Consider the following 27,820-nt stretch of genomic DNA (forward strand, 5'->3'; position numbering starts at 1 on the left):
GGGCTGACCCCACATTGGACACCACTGCTTCCATGTCCATCACACACCACAGCTGCCTTTTCTTCTGCCTGCTTATGGGAAAGTCCCATCCTCTCCTCCGTTTTCTTCTCTTCCTGCCCTATCACACCGTTCACTTCTCCCTTTCCTTAAAGAACCACCATCAACTTTAGGAGGAGGGAAAGGGGTGGCTCTGGCAGGAAAAGCCAGAATCCCCCCTAGCCAACAGAGAGAGAGGAATGGCTGCATGTTTTCTCCCCCAATCCAAGGCACTGGGTCTTGGCTGAGTTGCAGGTTCCAAGCTGCTCTCCTGCTGTGTTGGTGAGTTCTGGTCAACCTGCAACCTCCCGATGTGGCCACTGCAGTTCATCGAGTCTTCAGGGACTCCCCATGGCCTAGAGTACTTTGCCTTGCTTACACGGGAGAGGAGAATGGATTTATAGAGAACATCATCTAAATCCAACTTGACCATTGTGTGGCCACACTTGCTAGATTGCTATAGTCTAAATCTAGCATTGTAGAAAGACGGGGGAGCTTGGAGCTGCACAAACCCAGGTCTGGAACTGGCTCCTTACCTTGGAAGGTGAATGATCCTGGCAGGACTTAGCCTCCCTGGGCCTCAGTTTCTTTATCTGTTTCATGGGAATGAGGATCTCTGCTGGTTGGTTGGGTGATGCGGGGGCTGTGTGAAAACAGCTTGTCAATACAAGCCGAAATAGAAATATTTCTCCACAGAGTATGAAGGTCAAATGAGAGAATACATTTAAATTAAATGGAAAATTAAAATGGCAAAAAAGGCAAAGCTGTATTGAAAGTTCGAGCTTCTCTATAAGGAGCTTTTTGACTATGTAAGAATCCTGTACTCGTTCCCCCTAAATACAAAAAAAAAAAAAAAAAAAAAAGTTGAAGGAGGCAGAAGGGAGAGTGATGCACGATGGGCGAGGACTTCACCTGCTGTTGCTGGCTTTGAGGATAGAGAAAGAAGGCCACAAACCTAGAAGCTGGAGCCCCTAGAAGCTAGAAAAGGCAGGGAGCCAATTCATCCCTTAAGCCTCCAGAAGGGACATAGCGCCGCTAGCACCTTGATTTTAGCCCAGTGAGATCCTCTTAGGAATTTTGGCAACCAGAACTATAAGACATAAATGGAAGCCACTGAGTCTGTAGCTGTTTGTTGCAGCAGCAATAGAAAACTAATGCAGAGCCCAAGAAATCACTGGTGATGAGATGGGGAAAGTGGGCTCAGGAGGTCTGGATCTGTGATGAGATGGGGAAAGTGGGCTCAGGAGGTCTGGATCTGTGATGAGATGGGGGAAGTGGGCTCAGGAGGTCTGGATCTGAGGTGCGGATCTGGAGTGGAAGGGGAATTCATTTGTTCATTGTCTATCCTTTTGTATTGATTGAGTTTTTTTCTACATATATGTGTGAATTTTCACAATAACAGTTTTTTCCAAAATAAAATAAAAGAACAAAAGGGGCTTTTTGCAACCCAAATCCTATCTATGTCTGAGTCCACTTGTGTTGAATGAGTCTTTCTGCTAACGTCCTTATATTTGGGTGACAATCTGAATGTCAGTGACCAATCAGAGCAGAGGCAAACCTTGGAGTGGGCAGGGCATCCTGAGGGCCCTGATTCCTGCCATGAGTCATAACCCTTTAGGTGCCAGACCATGGCGAGGTCCAGGGGTTGCAGGGGAGGGCTGTGCATCTGCAATGACTCTCAGGGGGCTCCTGGTGGTGGCAATTGGTGAATCTGCACAGTGGTGTTTCAATACTGTCACAACCCTGCTGTCTCTCATGCTCTCAAAAAGCATTTCTCTTACCTGTGACAGACTTCCTATACCTAACAGCTTGCAAAAGTGTTCCAGGTTAATGAGAATAATCTCTCGGAGCCATACCTCCCTGCTTGGGGTCTCAGTTTCCCCAACTGTCTCCAGACAAGTTAGGCTAGAAGGCCCCTGAGCCTCAGCCCCTCTATACCCCTCCTGTCACCCAGACCTGATCTGGGTCTTGCACCCTGGGTGCAGCATGACAGGGGTGGGCAGGGGCTGGCTCTGGGCCAGAGGACTCTTTCTGATGGACTTCAGCTGTTGGCCTTGCAGGGGAGACAGATGAACCTCACAAGAGTCATACGGTGAGTAGCGGTGGGCAAATCCATCCCCCTCGTCTTAGATTTATGGGGAGACAGACAAAGAGGAGACACTCCAGGAAGACCTGCAGGTGGGAGTACCAGGTTGAAACCAAGGACACCTTCCTGGAGGAGCTGCTGCTTGAGCCAGCTCTGAGAACAGGTGGGGACAGGACTGCAGAGGAGGAGGGGGTCCCCTATGAGCAAAGACTGGCCACCACCCCATCTAACACCCCCACAGGGCCCCTGTGGCATCCCTGTCCAGTCCCTGTCACCACCCAGTTTTTCCCTCTGGACCCAGGAATTCAAAGTAAGCAAGGAGGTCCGCTGCTCCAGTTGGCTGCAAATAATTACAACCTTGAGCCCAAGCAGCACTTTGGGTCCTGGTTTGGGACCATGAAGTGGCTCAGTGAGACTGAGAGGTAAGGCCAGGGCAGGAATTGGGACAGTAGGATTGAACTCTCCCTGGGGGCCAGCCTCAGAAAGCCTGTGGCCATAGCCTCTTGGCCAACATCAGATCCTGTGGTCTGGCAATGCCTGGGGTACCCAGACCTCACTCTGGACAGGCCCTGGGAGGGGGTCCTGGTGAGATTCCTGGCAGCCTCACAGCCACTCTTCTGTCCGTAGCTACAACCTGTCATGCCAGCTGGAGGCTCCATCCCAGTTGGCTGGGAGCACAAAGGCCAGGAAGATAGACATCACCCACCACAGGGGCCAGTCGGGGCCTGAGCCAGGGCGGGCAGAGGTTGGCTGCCTTGGGATATGGGTGGGCTCAGGGAGTCAGACAGCAAGGGACTAGCCTCCCATCCTACTGCTGACCAAACCTGTGACTGGGGAGAGTCACCTTACTTCTCTGGGCCTCAGTTTCCCCCTCTGTGGAGTGACGCTAAGTGATCTCTCTGGAGACGGGGATCAATAGGGCACTGGTGATTGACCAGGCACTCAGCACATGCCTGGAGCACACAGTGCAGGACTGTGGTGGGGAGGTGGCCTGAGATCCTGGGGAGTCACCCATGTGTGCCTGCCCTTCCGACCAGCCACCAGGCCCTCAGGGCAGAGCCCACTACCAGCAGCAGCTCACACCCCGAGACCAGCTCAGAGGCGGCCCCTACCTCAGCAGCAGGGACATCACGGGCACTTTAAGCTGGTACTAGGGTGGCTTCTCCAGCTCCCACGTGGAGAGGGGTCCCAGCTGAGTCCCACTCACGTGGAGTCTCATGCCCATGAAAGTGCCATTCACCACTGGCCAGGCTCATGAGGCCGCATGAGAGGGGGGTCACTGGGGAGGAGATATCGGGGGAACAGAGAGGATGGTTGAATTTTTGTATAATAGGCAGTGCAAGTATTTACCGTTTGGGAGGGGAAAGGTTTGTTATTATTAGCAATGCTACACTTGAATATTATACTAAAATCCAGTCTCTCTATAACCTGGGAGTTGCTCTTTTGTTCTTTCTTTTCCTGTCTTAATTAAAATGAGATGCAGACTCTCACGGTCCACAGTCAATTAAGAAATCGTGCACGGCCATCAGGTTATGTCTTGGAGAGCAGAGTTTCAGTACCATCAGCCTGGCAAGGAGCTGGGCCTGCTCCTCAGAGCTCCCGGGACTGCGAGATTTGGCATGTTCACAGGGCACCGTCACAGCCTCTGAAACATGCTGTCTTTAAAGACTTTTGCAGTGGCTCACTCACTCACAGTGGGACACGGTGGCTCACTCCTGTAATCCCAGCACTTTGGGAGGCAGAAGCGGGTGGCTCACTTGAGGTCAGGAGTTAGAGACCAACATGGCCAACATGGCAAAACCCCATCTCTACTAAAAATACAAAAAATTAGCCAGGTGTGGTGTCAGGTGCCTGTAATTCCAGCTACTCAGGAGGCTGAGGTAGGAGAATTGCTTGAACCCAGGAGGCGGAGGTTGCAATGAGCAGAGATCACACCACTGCACTCCAGTCTGGGCAACAAGAGCAAAACTTCATCTCAAAATAAAAACAAAACAAAACAAAACACAAAGACATTTGCAAGGACCGTGTCCTCACCCAGAATGGTGCCTGCCTTTCTACAGTTTTTCAGGAAGAGGAAACATTTTCTGCTTCTCTCGCTGAGGTTTTTTTTAACCACCCATTAGGAACCTATAGATTTCAGGATCGAACACTGGGATTCCCTCAGCACTAAAGGAGGAAAATTACAAACAGAGCTGGAAGTGCAATGTGGAAAGGTCAGGCTGAGGAAGGTTCTCAGCCAGTAGACCAAGGGCAGGAAGGACACTGCCTCCTCAGTCTCCCACTAGGGAACTTGTGATTCTTGTCCCCTGATGTCAGAATTCCTTGTCATGTTTGTTTTGTCTCCAAGGGAAGGGTTTGAATTTCAGAATTTAAGGCTAGAGTGGGCCTCGTGCAGTTAACATTAACCCTCTCTCTCCTTCGCTGGCCGAGGTGAGGTCCAGGACCATGTAGTTCTGACGTCCACTCTCTCGGGGGATCACCAGTTCGCCCATCTCACCCGGCAAGCTGGGCCCTAGTTTGGCGACAGGCATCTTCCACCCACCTGGGAGGCAGGGTTCAACACTCTGCCTCTGACCTTGTTTCCTTCTTCTGCCACCTGCTTAGGCAACCAGAAGGGGTTGTCCAGCCAGCACCTGGGCTTTAGCGCTCCTCAAGCAGGTGGAGGAAGTTTCAGGCACCTGGCTCCTCAGGTGTCTGCCATCCAGGTGCTCTTCAGGCTTGCCCAGCAGAGCTCTCTTGATCCAGCTAGAACTGACCAGAACTGACTCACTCAGGAATGTGTAGACTTTGGCATCAGGGGCTGCTTTAATTTGCACAATTTCCAAATACCCCTTTTTTCTTCTTTTTCTGATGAGTCATCTCCCTAGACTTGCATTTTAAAGAGATAGATAGTTATCAGGTTCCAGAGAAGACGTGGTAGAACATTTATATCTCAAAGACACAGAGCTGAGACTTCAGGTTTAGATATTATAATTTGCCTAAACCAAAAAGGAAGGTGTAGGTAAAGTTCTAGTCAAGACAGGATGGCCAGGAAAAACACCTTAAACCAAGGGATGGCTTGCTTTGCTGATTTAAGCCAATGGCTTCTTTATCATAAGACTTCCCAGTGATTTAGTCCTCCCTCTCTTCCAGTGCACAGAGACATACCCCTCCTTACAAATTAAAAATGTTCTTTATAGATGGAAATTTATTTTACAAAAATGTTTCAAAATAACCAGATGAAAATCATCCTTATGCCAGAAAGACTTTATTTTTTTATTACTAGAAATGAAACAGTAAGTATTTGTTGTATTGACATACTTAGGCTTAGACCTATGTTTAACAAGAAAGCCTAATAATAGCACTGTGGTTAGACTCTAGCCTATTTTTCCAAACCATCATTTTATTATTAAGGAAACAAAGGATCAAATATCTTTCATTCATCTGATATGATCCTTTAAAACACATTCCACCAATAAGTCCTATTTGGAACAGCTGAAAATCTTTTAATAAAACTTTTTAAAGATGAGCTCATGGCTTAGTGTAAATTTCACAAGCTTAATTAGGTCAAGTGGAAGGAACTCAGATGAGTAGTTGCCCAATCAGAGCCCATTATTTGTAAGTCATCAGCCCCCTCCATGACCTTAAAACTCCACTCTGACCTAATTATTGCAAACCTATACACAACAAAGTGAAAGGATTAATTTTCATTCATCAACCTCTCAATCCCAGATTTTCAAAGAAAAAACCTGTGTAAGGAATACTTACCGAAACCACACAGGAAAATTAGAGCCTGCATACTTAAGAGTCAAATTTGTTCCACTACAGCCAGGTCGCATACAGTTACATCATTTGGTTCTTCATACACTCTAGAACTGACCAGGACAGAGTTTAGCATAGAAAAACTGTAAGAAATAGGTTCTGAAACATAGAAATTGCAAAGTTCAAAAGGCTATGAAAAATACTAATGTAAATGAGACTTCCCTCCCTTTGTTTTAAATAAATAGACCCATCAGAGAAATGCAAATCAAAACCACAATGAGATACCATCTCACACCAGTTAGAATGGTGATCATTAAAAAGTCAGGAAACAACAGGTGCTGCCCAGGATGTGGAGAAATAGGAACACTTTCACACTGTTGGTGGGACTGTAAACTAGTTCAACCATTGTGGAAGACAGTGTGGCCATTCCTCAGGGATCTAGAACTAGAAATACCATTTGACCCAGCCATCCCACTACTGGGTATATACCCAAAGGATTATAAATCATGCTGCTATAAAGACACATGCACACGTATGTTTATTGTGGCACTACTCACAATAGCAAAGACTTGGAACAAACCCAAATGTCCAAAAACGATAGACTGGATTAAGAAAATGTGGCACATATACACCATGGAATACTATGCAGCCATAAAAAATGATGAGTTCATATCCTTTGTAGGGACATGGATGAAGCTGGAAACCATCATTCTTAGCAAACTATCACAAGGACAAAAAACCAAACACCGCATGTTCTCACTCATAGATGGGAATTGAACAATGAGAACACTTGGACACAGGAAGGGGAACATCACACACCAGGGCCTGTTGTGGGGCGGGGGGAGGGGGGAGGGATAGCATTAGGAGATATGCCTAATATAAATGATGAGTTAATGGGTGCAGCACACCAACATGGCACATGTATTCATATGCAACAAACCTGCACATTGTGCATGTGTACCCTAGAATTTAAAGTATAAAAAAAAAGAAATAGATGTTCTGTAAAAATATACACAATTTTTACAGACAAATACACTTGTAAGTTGTTTTTATCTTAAAAATTGGGGATATTTCATATTTATAACTAATTATTGAGCCTTAAGTTTTCTTGGCCATTTCTAGGCTAATAAACTAAGAATCATGTAAACTAAGCCAAAGTAGAATAGACATAAAAGTCCTGAACACTTCAACTTCCTATTCTTCAAGAAGTATACTTGGCAAATCTCATTCGAGAGAGGAAAAGCTTTCCTCCACCCTCTCTTTTACAGCGCTGAGGCTTCTCATCACATTTCTATGACTTGTAGCTTAATCCATGTTACATGGTCACTGGCATTATTAGTGCTTCTCTTTTAACACTGTAGGAATTAATCAATTTGGTGGTGTATTTGATTAATTCTATCACTAGAGGATTGTAAAATTACATATATGAATACCTCACTTTAGAGGCCACTTAATTTTTTTCCAAGGTGATATTTGACTATATTTCACTTGTGTCTTAATGATTTTATAATTTAAACCCTAAATTATAAATCTAGAATTTAGAAAGTGTATTTCCTCACTGGATTACATTTTTGGAAATATTATTTTATATGTGCACAAATATTACAAAATCACTGTAGACACCTGAAAACTATATTATCTTTTGAAGGCAATATTCTACATTAAACTGCAATAACAAAATTGTTCGGTGCATTTTTTTCTAGTACATTTTGTATATATTACACGTTTAACCTTTTTTTATCCAGCAAATAATTTTTGAGTATCCACTAAGTGCTAGGTTCTGCATTACTAACTGAATTTAAAGAGGGAAATAACAGACATGGTCTCAGACAATAAAAATTAACATTAGGTCACCTATTTATATATTTTTAAATGGTAATTATGAACACTTTTTGAGATTTTTAACTAGATAACATTATAGTAACACACTTGATGTTGTTAATATTTGCCAGTGAGCAAAAAAGAAAATAAAAAGATGGTTTTATTCAATATACACTTTAAAATTGCAGGAAATAGTCAAGATTCTCTGCTTTGCAGTTGAATGTCTATGTGTTTTTCTCTGCAACTTGGCTTTTGTGGAGTGAGAGAAACAATTATTCTTCCAGCCCAATGAAGGCAGAAGAGTAACAACAAATCTAATATTTTAAATGCTTATCAAAAGATAGTAAACATATTATTTCAGAATACTGAGATCAATAAGTTGACCTAGAAAAAAAGCCAAACTGACAGTATTACTGAATAAGGAAAGGCCCAAAGAGACAAAATACTTATTATTTTGTAACCTCGGTATGACACAACTTACCCTAACTATAAAGACCCTAAATCACCAAGATGGGTGCTTATAATATGGAGAGTAAAAAAAGTCATTTCACTTTTAGCTTTTTTATTTCTCTCAGAATAAAAAGTGTATAAGGAGTTGATAAAGAAGTTGATACTATAAGTTAGTACTACAATGACAGCACTTTTCAAGAAAAGACTTTTTTCTCTCTTACAAATATCATGTTAGCAGTATTTGTTTTCTCCAGAAATAATGAGGAAATAAAAACATAAGTATGTGGGTAATTAGTGTAGTTTCTTAAAGAAATGAGTTAGGCAACAGGCTAATAATGTATACTTCGCTGGCTTTTGAATGCCAACAATCATATTCTTTATAAGGCACAGAGAAGATTTTTCTAAAGAACAAGTATGTGAACCTGAAAAGTAATCACCACTTGGTAGTGACAATATGGATAGGGTGAAGGGCGTCACCAAGAAGCAATGAAAAGATACATTTGCAGTTAAATTTGAAAACCATGATGTTTAATACATATAGTAATAAAGAATACTTTCTCCTGTTTCAAAATTATCTTAGAATTTAAGATAGAAGCTAAAATACCTAGGGATAATGATATGACTATTGAAAATTAAAAATTAAAGGACATTTTGAGTATTAGAAGTTAAGAATGAGAACTTATTACCCAATGAACAGGGGATAATTCATTATGCTCCATATCCGTTGAATTAAAAGACAGGCCCATTACCTGGATAATTTGAAAGTTTAATTTTATTTAAAAGTCTTGTTTCATTCATCAAGCTAAAGGACTAGCTCCCAGAAATATTCTAGGATTGCATATCCCCAACTCTGTAGGAAGTATAGAAAGAATGTTATAAGGGCCACCATCTGAACATTATTATGTAAATAATTTAGTACCATTCCATTTGCCTTTGTAGATTTAAAAATGTAAATGGCTTTCTCATATTAGGAAACATCATTTTTCAAAACCCAGATAAACATAGTATATTGCAAGAGAATAATTATTTTCTTTATTAAAAAAGAAATACTGGATGCTAAGTCCAAAAGACATAAATTATTTTATACTAATAACTACCAACATTTTATTCATTAAAATATAAAGGTCAAAGATTTTTAAATGATCTTTAAATGATTAATAACATGTTGATCTTTTTCTTCTTTCTGTAAACCTTTTTGAGTCCTAAAAATACTACACTATACAAGCAATATTAAATAGTATATAAACTTGGATTAAAATATTCAAATTTACTAGAATGTGGACATTGGAAAGAATGAAAATAAACAGAAGCATAAAGCAGCAGATATAAAATTAAGAAAGCAACTAAGAGTGTTTAAAGTACATATTCATCTGTAGTCTAATGTCTACCATAAACAATGACTCTTCTCAGTAAAACACAAATCGTTCATGAAGGGAAAAAGCATGTTGTATTAGAGAATATTCAACATAACTTTTTTAGTACTAACTTGTGCCTGGAGTATTATTGGTTTTTCTATTATGAACTTATGCACTTGATAATTTTTTTTCATAAAGATTGTATGTACAACTCCATTCAAAAGCAGTTTTTGGTGGGGTTTTTTTTTTTTTTGAGACAGAATTTTGCTCTTTTCACCCAGGCTGGAGTGCAATGGTGTGAACTTGGCTCACAGCAACCTAGCAACCTTTGCCTCCCAGGTTCAGGTGATTCTCTTGCCTCAGCCTCCTGAGTGGTTAGGACTACAAGCATGTACCACCATGCCTGGCTAATTTTGTGTTTTCAGTAGAGACATGGTTTTGCCATGTTGACCAGGCTGGTCTTGAACTCCTGACCTGAGGTAATCCGCCCACCTTGGCCTCCCAAAGTGCTGGGTATGGGCAAGAGCCACCATACCCGGCCTCAAAAGCAGTTTTTGAAAGCAAACACAATATAACACTAAAGTTGAAAAATCCATGCTCACCCAAGGATGCCAGGTTTAATAAATTATTTATAGAACACTGCATCAAAAATAAGACAATAACCCAAAATATACCATTAAAGATGTATCCACTCCTACAACTAGAGATAATTAATCCATCTGGTAGCAAATGATACTTCAATCAGTTTCAGCATGTCTGAAATCTTTAAGGACAAAAGTGATAAAACATGACTTCATTCTTCATTAGACTCTTAGAACACTTGAAGGAAAATAATTTCTGAAGCACAGAGGTAAAGAGGTGTAATCTTTCAAAAAGATATTCAGTGTTCAAAATCCAAGAGTGCAATATCAGGCTGGGTGCGGTGGCTTTTGCCTGTAATCCCAGCGCTTTGGGAGACCATGGTGGGTGGATCACCTGAGGTCAGGAGTTCGAGACCAGCCTGGACAACAGGGTGAAACTCTGACTGTACTAAAAATACAAAAATTAGCCAGGCATGGTGGTGTGCACCTGTAGTCCTAGCTACTTGGGGGGCTGAGACAGGAGAATCACTTGAACCTGGGAGGTGGAGGTTGCAGCGAATCGAGATCATGCCACCTCACTCCAGCATCAGTAACAGAATGAGATTCCATCTCAAAAAAAAAAAAAAGAGTGTAATATCATATCGGTATACACAGATAATATACTGAATGAAACAAATAGAATAATTTGAAGAGGTATCTTGATGAACAAGGAGTCATTAGAAAGGTTGTATTCATGTCTTTGAAGGAACTTTGCAATGTGAGAAATTAATACTTTGACTACTATACTAAAAGTTTATTGCTAACATGTATTGAGTTATTAACGTGTGTTAGGCAGAGTACCATATAATTTGCAAGTGTTATCTCATTTATTGTAGGTAAAATGTAATTTCGAACTCTGGGAGTATAAACGAATTAGATAGAATACAATTCTATTTAAATTGCTATCAGTAAATCGGTATCTAGGAACAGGGTGATGCAGTGCCCAAGTTTTCTATTCTTACTAAATGTTGTGTTTCATTTTCAATGTTTTCTTGGATATTGCTCTTTTTTGGCGACTTTGATTTTTTTTATTTTAGAAAACTAATAAATGGACTCTTCTTGGTACTGACTCTTGGGTTTTATAGAAGAAAAAGCAATTAAATTCTGTACATTTACCTTTACCTAATTTTTTCTCTTTTAAATTTACTTTGACATATAATAAATGTACATGTTATGGGGTACAGAGTGATATTTTGATATATTTATGCAATGCATAAAGATCAAGTCACAGTCATTATCATATCCATTACCTAAATCATGTATTATTTCTTTGCAGTGAGAATATTCAAAATCTTTTATTTTAGTTATTTGAAAACACACAATAAATTCCCGTTAACTACAGTCACCCAACAGTGCTGTAGAGAACTAGAACTTCTTCCTTCTCTCCAGCTATAATTTTGTATGTATTAACCACATTTTTCTTATACTCTTCTTTCTCCTACTCTTTCCAGGATATGGTAACCAAAACTCTACTATCTACTTCTACGAGATTAAAAATTTTAGCTTCCATACATAAGTGAGAACACGTAGTTATGTGGTGTTTATGTTTCTATGCCAGGCTTATTTCACCTAACATAATGCCCTCCACTTGCATTCTTGTTGCCACAAATAACAGGATTTTGTTCTTTATTATGACTAAATAATATTCCATTATATATGTATGTCACATTTCTTTATCCATTCATCTGTTGATGGACACTTTTGTTGATTCCATATCTTGGCTATTGTGAATAGTGTTGTAATAAACATGCAGGTGCAGGTAACTCTTTGATATACTGATTTTCTTTCCTTTGGATATATACTGAAAACCATATGATCAAATTAATAAACACAATAAAAGCATTTGGCAAAATTAAATATTCTTACATGACAAAAAACCTCTTAACAATTTAGTATAGAAAATATATGCCTTAACACAGAAGGACATAAAGGACAAATCTACAGCTAAGATCATACTGAGTGTGGAAAAGGTGAAAGATTTTACCGTGAACAAGAAAAAGATTTTACTGTAACAAGAAAAGGATGCCTATTTTCACCAATCATATTTCACATAGTGAAAGTCTTAGCCAGGACAATTAGGTGAGAGAAAGAAATAAAGGATATCTGAATTGGAAAGGAGACAGTCAAATTGTCCTTGTTTAAAGACAACGTGATCTTATACATGGAAAAAAATAAGATGCTACCAAAAGCTTCTTAGGGTGATACATGAAATTAATAAAGTTGCAGGATATAAATCAACATACAAACATCAGTAGCATTTCTCTATATTGATAGTAAACTAGCTGAAACAAGAAATTAAGAAAGCAATTCCTTTTACAATAGCTACAAAAATGTACTTAGAAATAAATTTAACCAAGGAAGTAAAAGATTTCTACAACAAAAATGACAAATATTAATGAAAGAAATTAAAGAAAACACAAAAAAGGAAAGACATCCACGTTTATAGATTGAAATAACTAATATTCTTAAAATGACCCACTATCCTATGTGATTTACAAATTTAGTACAATCACTAGCTTGTATTTTTAAAAGCACCTTTGCTGCATATTCTTAAGATATTCAATGACAATGCCTGGATTTAAGTTTGAGGTATTATTATATCTATTTTATATTGGGCACAATATAATGTTATCAGAGGTAACGGTTTTGATTGGTCCTAGGTCATACAGTAATATATACATTGTGATTTATAGACGTTATCTTTTAATACTCAGGCATTTAGAAAGTTCATTTAGACAAAGTTATAAAAACTTGCCTTCCTTTCTGCCTATATCACCTAAAAATCCTAATTTAAGAGGTAATAACATTTTTTATTTGATATACAATTTATCAACACAATAAAAATCTAACAATTATCATGTGCAGAGTGTGAAAATCTCATCAGATTAAGGAACGCAAAGACATCTTTTTCATATTTCGAATGTAAAACTCTTTTGGAAACTTATCTTTAGAAACAGTTAAAAACATTTTTTCATTAGTTTTTCATGTAAAATTGTGACAACCAGCATGAAATAACCGTCATCACAGAAGCATGGTATATTTGATTCCAAAACATATTCTTTGTAAGTTTTAATATATTTATGTATTATTTATACTTACATTGTAACCCATAATGTAGATATTTTTCCTTCAACTCTTAAGAATATTCTTAAATAATAAAATTAAAATGAATTATAATTTTTGTTGGTTGGGAAAAAGAATAGACACACACGTGACAGTGTATCACTTCACCTCATCATTTCATCTCATCATTTCATCTCATTTCATCATTTCATCTCATCATTTCATCTCATTTTATCTCATCATATCATCTCATCATTTCATCAAATCTCATCTCATTTCCATTTCATTTTCATTATTTCATTTCACTATTTCATTTAATTTCATCTAATTTCATTTATTTCATTATGTCACTTCATATCATCTCATTTCATCTCATCATTTTTCATATCATTTTTCATCTCATCATTTCATCTCAATTCATTTCATCTCATCATTTCATCTCCTCATCTCATCATTTCCTCCTTTCATTTTAACATTTCATCTCATCATTTCTTCTCATCTCATTTCAATTTCATTTCATTATTTCATTTCATCTCATTTCATTATTTCACCTAATTTCATTATTTCATCTCATCTCATCTCAATTCATCTCATCTCATTTCATCTCATCATTTCATCTCATCATTTTTCATCTCATCATTTTTCATCTCATTTAATCTCATTTCATTTCATTTTGTCTCATCATTTCAGCTCATCATTTCATCTCACCACATCTCTTCATTTCATCATTTCAACATTTCATCGTTTCATCTCATCTCATCTTTCAATTTCATTTCAATATCATTTCATTTCATTTCATCTCATTTCATTATTTCATTATTTCATTTCATCTCATTTCAATTCATCTCATCATTTCATCTCATCATTTTTATCTCATCATTTTTCATCTCATCATTTCATCTCATCATCTCATCTCATCATTTCATCATTTCATCATTTCATCTCATTTCTTCTCATCAATTCATCTCATCAGTTTAACTCATTTCGTCTCATCTCAATTTCATTATTTCATTTCATTTCACTTTATTTCATTTCATCTCATCTCATCATTTCATCTCATCTTACCTCATTTCATCTCATCATTTCTTCTCAACTCATCTCATCATTTCATCATTTCATCTCATTTCATCTCATTTCATCTCATCTCACCTCATCTCATTTCATCTCATCTCATCATTTCATCTCATCCTTTCATTTCATCTCATCATTTCATCTCCTTTCGTCTCATCTCACCTCAGCATTTCATCATTTCATCTCATCATTTCTTATTTCATCTCATTTCATTACATCTCATCATTACATCTCAACTCATCTCATCATTTCATCTCATCATTGCATCTCATCATTCATCTCATTTCATCTCATCTCATCATTTCATCATTTAATTTCATCATCTCATTTAATTTCACCTCATTTCATTATTTCATTTCATTTCTTCATTTCATTATGTCATTTCATTTCATCTCATTACATTTCATCTAATTTTATCCCATCATTTCATTTCATCTCATTTCATCTCATCTTTTCATCTCATCATTTCATCTCATCATCTCATCAACTCATTTCATCTTATCATTTCATCATTTCATCTCATCATTTCATCTCATCTCATATCTTCTCATCTCATTTCAATTTCATTATTTCATTTCATTATTTCATGTCGTGTCATCTCATCATTTCATCTCATCACATCTCATAAATTCATCATTTTATTTCATCATTTCATCTTATCATTTCATCTCGTCTCATTTCAATTTTATTTCAATTTCATTTTATTTCATTATTTCATATCATTTCATCTCATTATTTCATTATTTCATTTCATTTCATCTCATCATTTCATCTCATCATTTCGTCTCATCATCTCCTCTTATCTCATCATTTCATCTCATCATTCATCTCATCATTTCATATCATTTCATATCATTTTATCTCACCATTTCATTTCATCTCCTCATCCTTTCATCTCATTTCATCATTACATCTTATTTCATCTCATTTTATGTCATTTCATGTCATCATTTCATCACATCTCATCTCATCTCATCTTTTCAACTCATCATTTCATCTCATTTCATCTCATCATTTCAACTCATTGCATCTCATCTCATCATTTCCATTTCATTATTCCATTTCATCATTTCATTTCATTATTTCACTTCATTATGTCATTTCATCTCATCACATTTCATCTCATCTCATTTCATCTCCTCTCATTTCATCTCATCATTTCATCTCATTTCATCTCATTATTTCATCTGATTTCATGTCATCATATCATGTCATCATTTCATCTCATTTCATCACATCTCATCTCATCATTTAATCTCATCATTTAATCTCATTTCACCTCATCATTTCATCTCATCTCATCATTTCATCATTTCGTCTCATCATTTATTTCATCTCATTTTATCTCATCATTTCATCTCATCTCATCTCAATTCAATTTCCTTTCATTATTTCATTTCATCTCATTCATTTCATCTCATTTCATTACATCTCATCATTACATCTCATCTCATCTCATCATTTCATTTCATCTCATCATTGCATCTCATCATTTCATCTCATCTCATCATTTCCATTTCATTTCATCATTTACTTTCATCATCATTTAATTTCACCTCATTTCATTATTTCATTTTTTCATTTCATTAAGTCATTTCATCTCATTACGTTTCATCTAATTTCATTTCATCTAATTTCATCTCATCATTTCATTTCATCTCATCATTTCATCTCATCTTTTCATCTCATCATTTCATCTCATCATCTCATCAACTCATTTCATCTTATCGTTTCATCATTTCATCTCATCATTTCATCTCATCTCGTATCTTCTCATCTCATTTCAATTTCATTTCATTATTTCATTTCATTATTTCATGTCATGTCATCTCATCATTCCATCTCATCACATCTCATTTCATCATTTTATTTCATCATTTCATCTTATCATTTCATCTCATCTCATTTCAATTTTATTTCAATTTCATTTTATTTCATTATTTCATATCATTTCATCTCATTATTTCATTTCATTTCATTTCATCTCATCAGTTCATCTCACCATTTCATCTCATCTCGTATCTTCTCATCTCCTTTCAATTTCATTTCATTATTTCATGTCATGTCATCTCATTTCATCTCATCACATCTCTTCATTTCATCATTTTATTTCACCATTTCATCTAATCATTTCATCTCATCACATCTCTTCATTTCATCATTTTATTTCACCATTTCATCTAATCATTTCATCTCATCTCATTTCAATTTTATTTCAATTTCATTTTATTTCATTTCATATCATTTCATCTCATTATTTCATTATTTCATTTCATTTCATCTCATCATTTCATCTCATTTCATCTCATCATTTCAACTCATTGCATCTCATCTCATCATTTCCATTTCATTATTCCATTTCATCATTTCATTTCATTATTTCATTTCATTATGTCATTTCATCTCATCTCATTTCATCTCATCTCATCATTTCATCTCATTTCATCTCATTATTTCATCTGATTTCATGTCATCATATCATGTCATCATTTCATCTCATTTCATCACATCTCATCTCATCATTTAATCTCACTTCATCTCATTTCATCTCATCTCATCATTTCGTCTCATCATTTCTTATTTCATCTCATTTTATCTCATCATTTCATCTCATCTCATCTCAATTCAATTTCCTTTCATTATTTCATTTCATCTCACTCATTACATCTCATTTCATTACATCTCATCATTACATCTCATCTCATCTCATCATTTCATTTCATCTCATCATTGCATCTCATCATTTCATCTCATCTCATCATTTCCATTTCATTTCATCATTTAATTTCATCATCTCATTTAATTTCACCTCATTTCATTATTTCATTTCATTATGTCATTTCATCTCATTACATTTCATCTAATTTCATTTCATCTAATTTCATCTCATCATTTCATTTCATCTCATTTCATCTCACCTTTTCATCTCATCATATCATATCATCTCACTAACTCATTTCATCTTATCGTTTCATCATTTCATCTCATCATTTCATCTCCTCATTTCATCTCATCTCGTATCTTCTCATCTCATTTCAATTTCATTTCATTATTTCATTTCATTATTTCATGTCGTCATCTCATCATTTCATCTCATCACATCTCATTTCATCATTTTATTTCATCATTTCATCTTATTTCATCTCATCTCATTTCAATCTTATTTCAATTTCATTTTATTTCATTATTTCAGATCATTTCATCTCATTATTTCATTATTTCATTTCATTTCATCTCATCATTTCATCTCATCATTTCATCTCATCATTTCGTCTCATCATCTCCTCTTATCTCATCATTTCATCTCATCATTCATCTCATCATTTCATATCATTTCATATCATCACTTTATCTCACCATTTCATTTCAACTCATCTCATCATTTCATCTCATTTCATCATTACATCTTATTTCATCTCATTTTATGTCATTTCATGTCATCATTTCATCACATCTCATCTCATCTTTTCATCTCATCATTTCATCTCATTTCATCTCATCATTTCAACTCATTGCATCTCATCTCATCATTTCCATTTCATTATTCCATTTCATCATTTCATTCATTTCATTATGTCATTTCATCTCATCACATTTCATCTCATCTCATCTCATCATTTCATCTCATCATTTCATCTGATTTCATGTCATCATATCATGTCATCATTTCATCTCATTTCAGCACATCTCATCTCATCATTTAGTCTCATCATTTAATCTCATTTCATCTCATCATTTCATCTCATCTCATCATTTCATCATTTCATCTCATCATTTCTTATTTCATCTCATTTTATCTCATCATTTCATCTCATCTCATCTCAATTCAATTTCCTTTCATTATTTCATTTCATTACATCTCATCATTACATCTCATCTCATCTCATCATTTCATCATTTCATCTCATCATTGCATCTCATCATCTCATCATTTCATCTCATCTCATCATTTCCATTTCATTTCCATTTCATTATTTCATTTCATCATTTAATTTCATCATCTCATTTAATTTCACCTCATTTCATTATTTCATTTCATTTTTTCATTTCATTATGTCATTTCATTTCATCTCATTACATTTCATCTAATTTCATCTAATTTCATCTCATCATTTCATTTCATCTCATTTCATCTCATCTTTTCATCTCATCATTTCATCTCATCATCTCATCAGCTCATTTCATCTTATCATCTCATCATTTCATCTCATCACATCTCATCATTTCATCATTTTATTTCATCATTTCATCTTATCATTTCATCTCATCTCATTTCAATTTCATTTCAATTTCATTTTATTTCATTATTTCATATCATTTCATCTCATTATTTCATTATTTCATTTCATTTCATCTCATCTCATCAGTTCATCTCATCATTTCATCTCATTTCATCTCATCATCTCCTCTTATCTCATCATTTCATCTCATCATTCATCTCATCATTTCATCTCATCATTTCATATCATCATTTCATATCATCACTTTATCTCACCATTTCTTTTCATCTCATCTCATCATTTCATCTCATTTCATTCATTACATCTTATTTCATCTCATTTTATGTCATTTCATGTCATCATTTCACCACATCTCGTCTCATCTCATCTTTTCATCTCATCATTTCATCTCATTTCATCTCATCATTTCAACTCATTGCATCTCATCTCGTCATTTCCATTTCATTATTCCATTTCATCATTTCATTTCATTATGTCATTTCATCTCATCACATTTCATCTCATCTCATTTCATCTCATCTCATCATTTCATCTCATCGTTTCATCTCATTTCATCTCATTATTTCATCTGATTTCATGTCATCATATCATGACATCATTTCATCTCATTTCATCACATCTCATCTCATCATTTAATCTCATCATTTAATCTCATTTCATCTCATTTCTTCTCATCTCATCATTGCCATTTCATTATTTCATCATTACATTTCATAATTTCCTTTCATTATTTCATTTCATTTCATCTCATTTCATTATTTCATCTCATTTTTCATCTCATTTTTCATCTCATTTCATCTCATCATTTCATCTCATCATTTCGTCTTATCATCTCATCTTATTTCATCATTTCATCTTATCGTTCATCTCATTTCATCTCATCATTTTATCTCATTATATCTCATCTCATCTCAATTTCATTATTTCATATCATTTCATTATTTCATTTCATCTCATCATTTCTTCTCATTTCATCTCGTTTCATCTCATCATTTCATCCATCATCTCATTTCATCTCATCTCATCTCCTTTCAATTTCTTTTCAATTTTGTCATTTTATCTCATCATTTCATCTCACCATTTCATCTCAAAATTTCATCTCATCATTTCATCTCAGCATTTCATCATTTCATCTCATCATTTCATCTCATCTCAAGTAATCTTATCATTTCATCTAAGTGAAATGATGTAATGGAATCATGAAATGAAATGGATAGGTTGCCCTCAGTGATGTTAAATTTAAAAATTGTTTGCTTTCATGTATTCATTTTTATATTTATATGTATTTATATTTATATTTACTTATATTTCTTTTTACTTATTTTTATTTATATTTTTACTTATTTATTGGTAGACAAGGTCCTGTTCTGTGGCCTAGGCTGGAATGCAGTGGTGCATTCACAGTTCACTGCAGCCTCGAGCAAACCTCCCACCTTAGCCTCCCAGGTAGCTGGGACCCCAGGTGCGCACCACCACACCTGGTTAATATTTTATTATTTGTAGAGATGGAGTCTTGCGATGCTGCCCAGGCTGGTCTCAAACTCCTGGGCTCAAGCAGTCCTCCTGCCTTCGCAACCCAAAATGCTGGGATTACAGATATGAGCCACAGTGCCCATCCTATTTATTTACTTATTTATTTACTTAATAAAGAAAAGGTCTCAATATGTTGCCCAGGCTGGTCAACTCCTGGACTCAAATGGTTCTCCAAACTTGGCCTCTCAAAATGTTGGGATTACAGGTATGAGCCACCATGCCTGGCCTAAAAATAGTATTATATTTTTGCATTATATAATTTTCAATTAAGTAATATGAATATTCTGTACAGGAAATATGCCCTTAATTACATAGGAATAAACATTTGTTACACTGAGAAAAATCTAATAGAGCTACAAATAAAAATTAATTTGGAGAGGTCATTAGATACTCATACGTTCTTATGTTTATATATTCTTTCATATATTCATATATTCTTTTATCAGTATCAATGGCTTGCAGTTATGTGTACAAAACCATGACCTACATGTAATACAACTAATAACAAGCACTTACACTTCAAGGCATATTATATACAAAGCTTTAACTTCTCATCTTCAGATTTTGTTTTTTTTCTTTCTGTTTTGGCAGATACTATGAACACAACATTCAACTCACAGACACTATGGAGCCCTTACTAAGCATAAAGTACTGTGAAAGGCCAGGGCTAGGACAGAACTGAGACAGGGCCAGGGATAGGACAGAACCAGAGCAGGGTCATGGCCAGAGAAAAACCAGGGGCAGGGTCACAGCCAGGGACATAAGAGGACCAAGGCCAGGGCCAGAAGTAGGGCAGAACCAGGGCCAGGGCCATGGCAGGATCAGGGCCAGCAGAAGGCCAGGGCAGGGCTAGGGTAGCACAGGGCCAAGGCAGGGCAGGGTCAGTGTAGAGCAAGGAACGGGCCAGGGTATGGCAGGGCAGGGACAGGGAGGTCCAGGGCCAGAGTCAGGTCCAGGACATGGACAGGGCAGGGCCAGAAACATGGCAGGACCAGAAAGGGGAAAGGGCAAGGGCAAGACCAGAGAAGGACCACAGTAAAAACATGGCCAGGGAGGGTCCAGGGCAAGGGCAAGGCCAGGGCAGAACCAGAGCCAGGGCATGCCAAAGGCAGGGCCAGGTCAGGGCAAGGCCAGGGTAGGGCAGGGCCAGTGTAGGGTGAGGGTAGGGCCAGGGCAAGTTCATGGCCAGGGCAGGACTAAGATAGCACAGGGCCAAGGTCAAGGCCCTGTACTAAGATAGCACAGGGCCAGGGCAGGGCCAAAGGAGGGGCCAGGCCCAAGCATGGCCAGTGTGGGGCCTGGGGATTGTCAGGGCCAGGGCCAGGGTCAAGGCTGAGCCAGGAACAGGGCCAGAGCAAGGGCAGGGCCAGGGAGAAGGCAGAACCAGAGAGGATCCAGAGAAAGGGCAGGGCCAGGGCAGAACCAGGACCAGGATAAGGCAAAGCCAAGGCCAGGGCAGGGCAAGGCCAGGGCAGGGCAAGACCAGGGAAGGGCAAGGCCAGGGTAGAAATGGCCAGTGTACGGCCAGGCCAGGGTAGGAAAAGGCCACGGTAGGGCCAAGGCCAAGGCGGGGCAGGGCTAGGGTAGCACAGGTCATGGCCAAAAACAGGGCAGGGCCATAGCAGTGGCAGGACTAGCAACAGGGCCAGGGTAAGTGCTGGACCAGAGCATGGTGGGGACAATACAGGGCCAGGACAGATAATGGCAAGGCAGGTCCAGGGTCATTTCATGGACTCGGTAGGCCTGGGGTCAGGCCAGGGCAGGGAAAGGGCAAGGCCAGGGAGAAGGCAGGGCCAGGGCCAAGGCACTGCCAGGGCAGGGCAGGACCAGTGCAGGGTGAGGGAAAGGCCAGGGCATGGAAGGGCAGGGCAGGACCAAGGAAGGGCCAGGAGAGTGCCACGGCAGGGTCAAGGCCAGAACAAGGGTACGGCTGGGGTCAGAAATATGGTAGGGCAAGGGCTGGGCCCAGGCTGGGACATGCAGGGCAGAGCATGGCCTGTGCAAGGCAGGGCCAGAGCCAGGCCATAGAGATGGGAGGGCAACACCAAGGCAGAGTCAGTGTAGATCCAGGGCTGAGCAGAGTCAGGGCAGGTACAGAGTCGAGGCAGAGCTAGGGCCCAAGCAGGGCCATGGCAGCACCAGGGCAGAAGAGGGCAGGGCAATGCACGACTGGGCCATGGCAGTGCCTGGTCAACTCTGGGGCAGGGCCAGAAGCAGGACAGGGCCAGGGCCAATGCTCAGACCAGGGACAGGGCATGACAGGAAGTGCCAGAGCAGGGCTGGGCCAATGTTGGGACAGGGCAAATCAGACCAGGACACCTCCAAGTCCAGCTCTGGCCCTGCCTTGGCCCTGGCCCCTTCCTGACCTGACCTTGTCCCTGGCCCTGCCCTATCCATGCCCTGTGTGTTTGACCAGTGTTTTATAACCAGAATCCTACAAGAAACTTAAATCAGCTCTTTTTGTGCATTTTTAGTAGAGATGGGGTTTCACAATGTTGCCCAGGCTGGTTCCAAACTCCTGAGCTCAAGCCATTTGCCTGCCTTGGCCTCCCAAAGTGCTGGGATTACAGGAGTAATCTGGCCAAGTATTTAACTTCTTTATGCCTGTTTCCTACATTTGGAAAATGGGGATGCTTTAAGTACCTAGCACACAGAATTATTGTGAGAATCAACGCCTCACATATTTACATATTGATAAAATTGTACTCATAGAGCACTACTGGAAGCAAAGATAGTATTAGTTAAAATTTAGTGATTATTTACTGCAAACAGTAATACTATTACAAACAACATAGTATAGACATTATTACCACTACTATAGTTATCTTAAAAATCTAAAATAAAAATTTTATGTAATAGCCTAATGTAATCTCTCCTGCTCTGCCCCGGCTCAGCCCTAGTGCCGGCTCTGCCCCTAGTCCTACCACATCACTGGCACTGACCCTTCCCTGGTCCTGCCGCCGACCCAGCCCTTCCCATCTTCAGGCCTTACCATGGCCCTACCCTGGTCCTGACCCTGGCCCTACCCCAGAGAAGGGGTATGGCAGAGCCAGGGAAGGGCCGGGGCAAATAAGGGACAGGACACATCCAAATCCAGGAAAGGGCCAGGGCCATGACAGAGCCAGGGCGAGTCCTTGGCAGGGCCAAGTTCCAGGGCAGGGCCAGGAAAGGGTCATGGCAGGGTCACTGTATGGCCAAGGTCCAGGCCAAAGCCAAGGCAGGGGCAGGGGCAGGCCCGCATAAGGGCAGGACCAGAGCCAGTGATACGGCAGGGCCAGGGCTGTGCCAGGACAGAACAAGAGCAGAGCAGGGCAGGACCAGAGCCAGGCCGTAGAGAGAGTAGGGCAAATGCCAAGCCAAGGCCAGGGTAGTGCCAGGGCTGAGGCAAGGTCAGGGAAGGTCCAGGGCTGAGTCAAGGCTGGAACCAAGACAGGGGCAAAGGCCGGGGCAGATCTAGGGCACAAGCAGGGCAGGCTAGGGCAGGGCAATGGCAAGACCAGGCCATGGCAGGGCCAGCCCAGGATAGAACAGGGCACAGGCAGGGCGGGGCCAGGGCCACGGCTGGGGCAGGACAAGGACCAGTACCGGGGTCCAGGCCAGGGCAAAGGTATGGCCAGGGCAGAGGTAGGGCCAGAACCAGGGTCTGGGTAGGACCAAGGAGGGTCCATTGCAGGGCCAGGGTTCAGACCAGGGCCAGAACAGGGCTGGGACAGGGCCAGGGCCAGGACCAGGAAAGGGCAATGTCAGGATAAGAGCCATGGCAGGACCAGCAATGGGGCTAGGGTCAGGACAGGGACAGGGACAGAGACAGGGTCAGGGCTAGGGCCAGAATAGCATGCCAGGGTAGAGCCAGGCCAAATTAGGGCCAGGACAGGGTCAGGACCAGGGCTGGGACAGGGTATAGACTTAAGTAGCAAAGGGCCAGGGCCAGGGTCCATGCCAGTGACAGCGCTGGTCCAGGGCAGAGGCAGGGCCATGGCCAGGTCAAGGACAAGGCTGGGGCAGGGCCAAGGTCTGGGTCAGGGTCAGCACAAGACCAGGACAGAGCCAGGAGAGGGACAGGGCCATGGTAGGGCCAGGTTAAATCAGGGACAAGACACCTGCAAATCCAATTCCGGGCCAGGGTCAGGGCAGGGCCAGTTCAGGGCCAGGGCCAAGACAGGGCCAGGGCCAGGGCTGTCAGGGTCATTGGCAGTGCCACGGCCATGGCAGGAGCAGGGGTCAATGCCAGGCCAACGCCGCAGATAGGACCAGGTATGTGCTAGGGCCAGTGTGAGGGCCAAGGCAGGGTCAGGGCAGGGCCAAAGGGAGGGCAGGGCCAGGGCAGGGTGGAGTAGGTCCAGGTTAGCACAGGGTTAAGGTAGGGCACGACCAACCAGGGCAGGTCTATGGCTGGGGCTGGGGCAGGGCCAGGGCCGGGGCAGGGCCAGAGACAGGGCAGGGCCAAGACAGTGGCAGCTCCAGGGCAGGGCCAGGGTTAGGACCACGGACATGTCCAAGGCCAGTGCCAGGGCAAGGACAAGGGCAGGGGCAGGGCCAGGGTCATCTAAGAACCAGGGACAAAGCCAGGCCCAGAGCAGGGCCAGGACAGGTACCTGGCAGGGCTAGGGTCTAGGGCAGGGCCATGGCAGGGCCAGGGCCACAGCCAGGTCTGTGCTATGGCCAGGTACAACACAGTGCACAGGTAAGGCTAGGATGAAGGCCAAGGTAGGGCCAGGGCAGGGTCAAAGCCAGGCTAGGGCCAAGGCAGGACCAGGGCCGTCAAGGCAGGGCCAGGAAAGCATAGGGCCAAGGCAGGGCAGGGCCAGGCCAGTGCCAAGACCTGGGCAGGGCCAGGGAACAGCCAGGGGAGGGCCAGGGCCAGGGCCTGGGCAGGACCAGGTTTGGGGCAGGAGCAAAACAAGGGCAAGGACAGTGCAGGATCTTGGCACAGCCAGGGTCCAGGACAGTGTCAGGGCAGGGCCAAGGCAGGGTCTGGGCCATGGTAAGACCAGCAACAGGGCTGGGGCTAGGCCAGTGACAGGACCAGAGTCAGGGCAAGGGCCAGAGCAGTGCAAGGCCAGGGTAGGGCCAGGCATTTCAGGGTCAGGGCCAGAGGAGAACCAGGGCAAGGTCTCAAGCAGGGAAGGGCCAGGGCCCGGACAGGTCCAGGGCAGGGCCATGACAGGGCCAGGGGCTGTGTTAGGGCAAGGGCAGGGCCAGAGCAAGGTAAGGGTCAGGGCCAAGGCCAGGGTAGGGACAGGGCAAGAAATATGGCAGGACCAGGGGCAATGCCAAGGCCAAGGCTGGGCCAGGGCTGAGTCAGGGCAGGGCAGGGCAGGGCATGGTATGGCCAGTAGAGGACAGGACAAGAGCCGGTCCACAGAGAGAGCAGGACTGATGCCAAGAAAGAGCCAGGCTAGTGCCAAGGCTGAGGCAGTGTCAGAACATGTCCAGGGCAGGGCCGGGGCCAGGGCCAGAACTGAGCCAGGGCACAGCCAAGGCAGGGTAGGGCAGGGAAATAGCATGGCCGGGTCAGTACTGGGACAGGGCAGAGCAGGGCAAGGCAATGGTAGGGGCAGGGCAGGGACAGGCCAACAAAGAGCCATGTTACGCCGCGGCCAGGACACCTCCAAGTCCACTTCAGGGCCAGGGCTATGGCAGGACAAAGACCAGGGCCAGGGTCAGGGCCAGGTCTGTGCTAGGGCCAGCTCCAGAGCAGGGCCTAGCGAAGACTAGGGTGAGGGCCAAGGTAAGGCCAGGGCAGGGTCAAAGGCAGAGTAGGGCCAGGGCAGGGTGATGACACATCCAGAGCACAGCAGGGCAGGGTGATGGCCAGACCAGGGGCAGACCACTGCCAGCTCAGGGCCAGGGAAAGGCCAGTGCAGAGCCAGGAAAGGGTCAGGACCAGGAACAAGGCAGAGCAGGGCCAGGGCCATGGCAGAGTCAGAGCAGGTCCTTGACAGGACCAGGTTCCAGGCCAGGGCCAGGGCAGCAGCAGGGGCAGGGCCCGGATAAGGGCAGGGCCAGGGATATGGCAGGACCAGGGCTACGGCCAGGGCTAGGCCGTAGTGAGGGCAGGGCAAAAGTCGAGGCAGGGTCTGGGCAGGTCCAGGGAGTGGCCAGCACCAAGCGGGGCCGAGGCACAACCAGTGCAGGGTAAGGCAGGGCAATGGCACCACTGGGCCATGACATGGCAAGGTCAGTGCCAGGAGAGGGCAGAAAAGGCAGGCCCATGGTAGGGCCAGGGCAGGGATGGGCCAAAGCAAGACCAGGACATGTCCAAGGCCAGGTCAGGGCCAGAACAGGAGTAGGACCATGACCACTGGCAGGGCCAGTGCCATGACATGACCAGGGTCAGGACAAGGGGTAGGGCCAGAGCCAGGGCCAGAGCCAAGGTCAGGCCAGTGCAGGTTCAGGGCAGGGCCAGTGCCAGGGCAAGACCAGGGCAGGGACAGGGTAGCACAGGGCCAAGACAGGGTCAGGATGGGACCAGAGCAGGACAGGGCCGAGACAGTCCATGTAACAGTAGGGCAGGTACAGGGCAATGCAGGGCAAAGCCAGGCCCATTGCCAATGCACCAGCCTGCCCTACAAGGCTCCTACCACCTGGCCACTGCTGCAGCCCGTCCATCGCTGTAAGCCTGACCCCCAACCCTGGCTGCAGCCACCTGCCCTCCTAGCGTGGCCGCTCTCCTACCGCTCTGGCGCACTGCAGTCTCTGTCGCTGCCACCCACCCGCAGTGAGGCAAGTCGTGGTGTCGCAGGCTCTAGGTGTCTCCTCCTCCTCCTGGCACGGAGCAGCTGGGTGGGCAAAGCCAGAAAAGCCTAGAGGAAGATGTGAGGGGTGGAAGGCTTAGAGCCTCAACTTGTCATGCTGGCCACTGGGTGGCAGGGGCCAGTTTCAGCAAAGGCACTCACACCCACCCTCCAAAGTCCAGCCTCTCCTTTTGGCCCAAGCTGGCCGGGAACTGGGGTCTGGGGTGGGTGCTGGAGACACCACAGCACCCAGCTCCCCACTCCACAGGAACCATTGGGCCCACCGGGGCTGCACTCCTCGGGGAGCAGGAGAAGCAGAAAAATTCAGACCCAGCCAGCCCTCCGCACCCAGGTGCCAATTCCTGTTCCAGATGCCTCCACACACAGGGCCCTGTCCCCCATGGTGTCCCCAGGGGTGCCTGGCAGCCTCTGAGGCACAGACCCAGAGTGCACAGGCCCAAGAACCACGGTGGGTGTGGGGGCTCTGCCGTGCTCAGGATTCCCACGCAAACGCTGCGTGCCTGCCGCATTCCAGTATGACCAAGAGTGGGTCGCCCTCTGGAGTGTGGAGTCAGGGAGAGGAGAACCACTCCTTCCTTGGATGCCAACTCTGCTGACCACTGCCAGCAGTGCAGCCCCTGATAGCACCGAACTCGCCCCCGCTCCACGGCTAGTCCTGCCCTCAATAGCGCCCCCCACCTCCATCCCCCAATGCCGCCAGTAGCGTATACCTCATAGTGCCCTAACCTGTCCTCCTCCATGGGCATTGCAGCCCCAGAAAGTGCCCATAACCCACCCTCCCTGCCATGGGAAGTGCAGCCCTGTAGAGTGTTACCAACCAGTACCCCTAATGCAGGCAATGACACCCTGGATAGCACCCCCAACCCACCCCACACTGTGAAAGGTGCAGCCCTGGATAGCCCCTGTCCTACCACTCTGGTCATGCTGCAGTCTCTGTCACCGCCACCACCAACCACAGTGAGGCAAGCCAGTGGGCCACAGGCTCTAGCACCCAGCAGCCAGACATGGAGCAGCTCTCGCCGATGGCCAGCTCCTACCACTCTGA

The 27,820-nt window shown here is 42.7% G+C and overlaps 1 long non-coding RNA gene and 1 pseudogene across 2 annotated transcripts; both read right to left on the minus strand.

Moving 5' to 3' along the window:
• Positions 1 to 4,913: 4,913 nt before the first annotated feature.
• On the minus strand, positions 4,914 to 27,820 carry LOC129527358 (uncharacterized). 2 transcript variants are annotated; one of them, XR_010131446.1, is made up of 3 exons: positions 27,687 to 27,820; positions 26,734 to 26,823; positions 4,914 to 5,976 (listed from the first exon to the last, which is right to left on the minus strand). It is a non-coding gene; the product is annotated as an uncharacterized lncRNA (long non-coding RNA). The 2 variants fall into 2 exon arrangements; XR_010131445.1 differs by having other exon boundaries at positions 26,696 to 26,823.
• Positions 21,214 to 22,066, minus strand: LOC134756378 (formin-2-like; annotated as a pseudogene).

Source organism: Gorilla gorilla, chromosome 18 (genome assembly GCF_029281585.2).
Source record: "Gorilla gorilla gorilla isolate KB3781 chromosome 18, NHGRI_mGorGor1-v2.1_pri, whole genome shotgun sequence".
Lineage (NCBI taxonomy): Eukaryota > Metazoa > Chordata > Mammalia > Primates > Hominidae > Gorilla > Gorilla gorilla.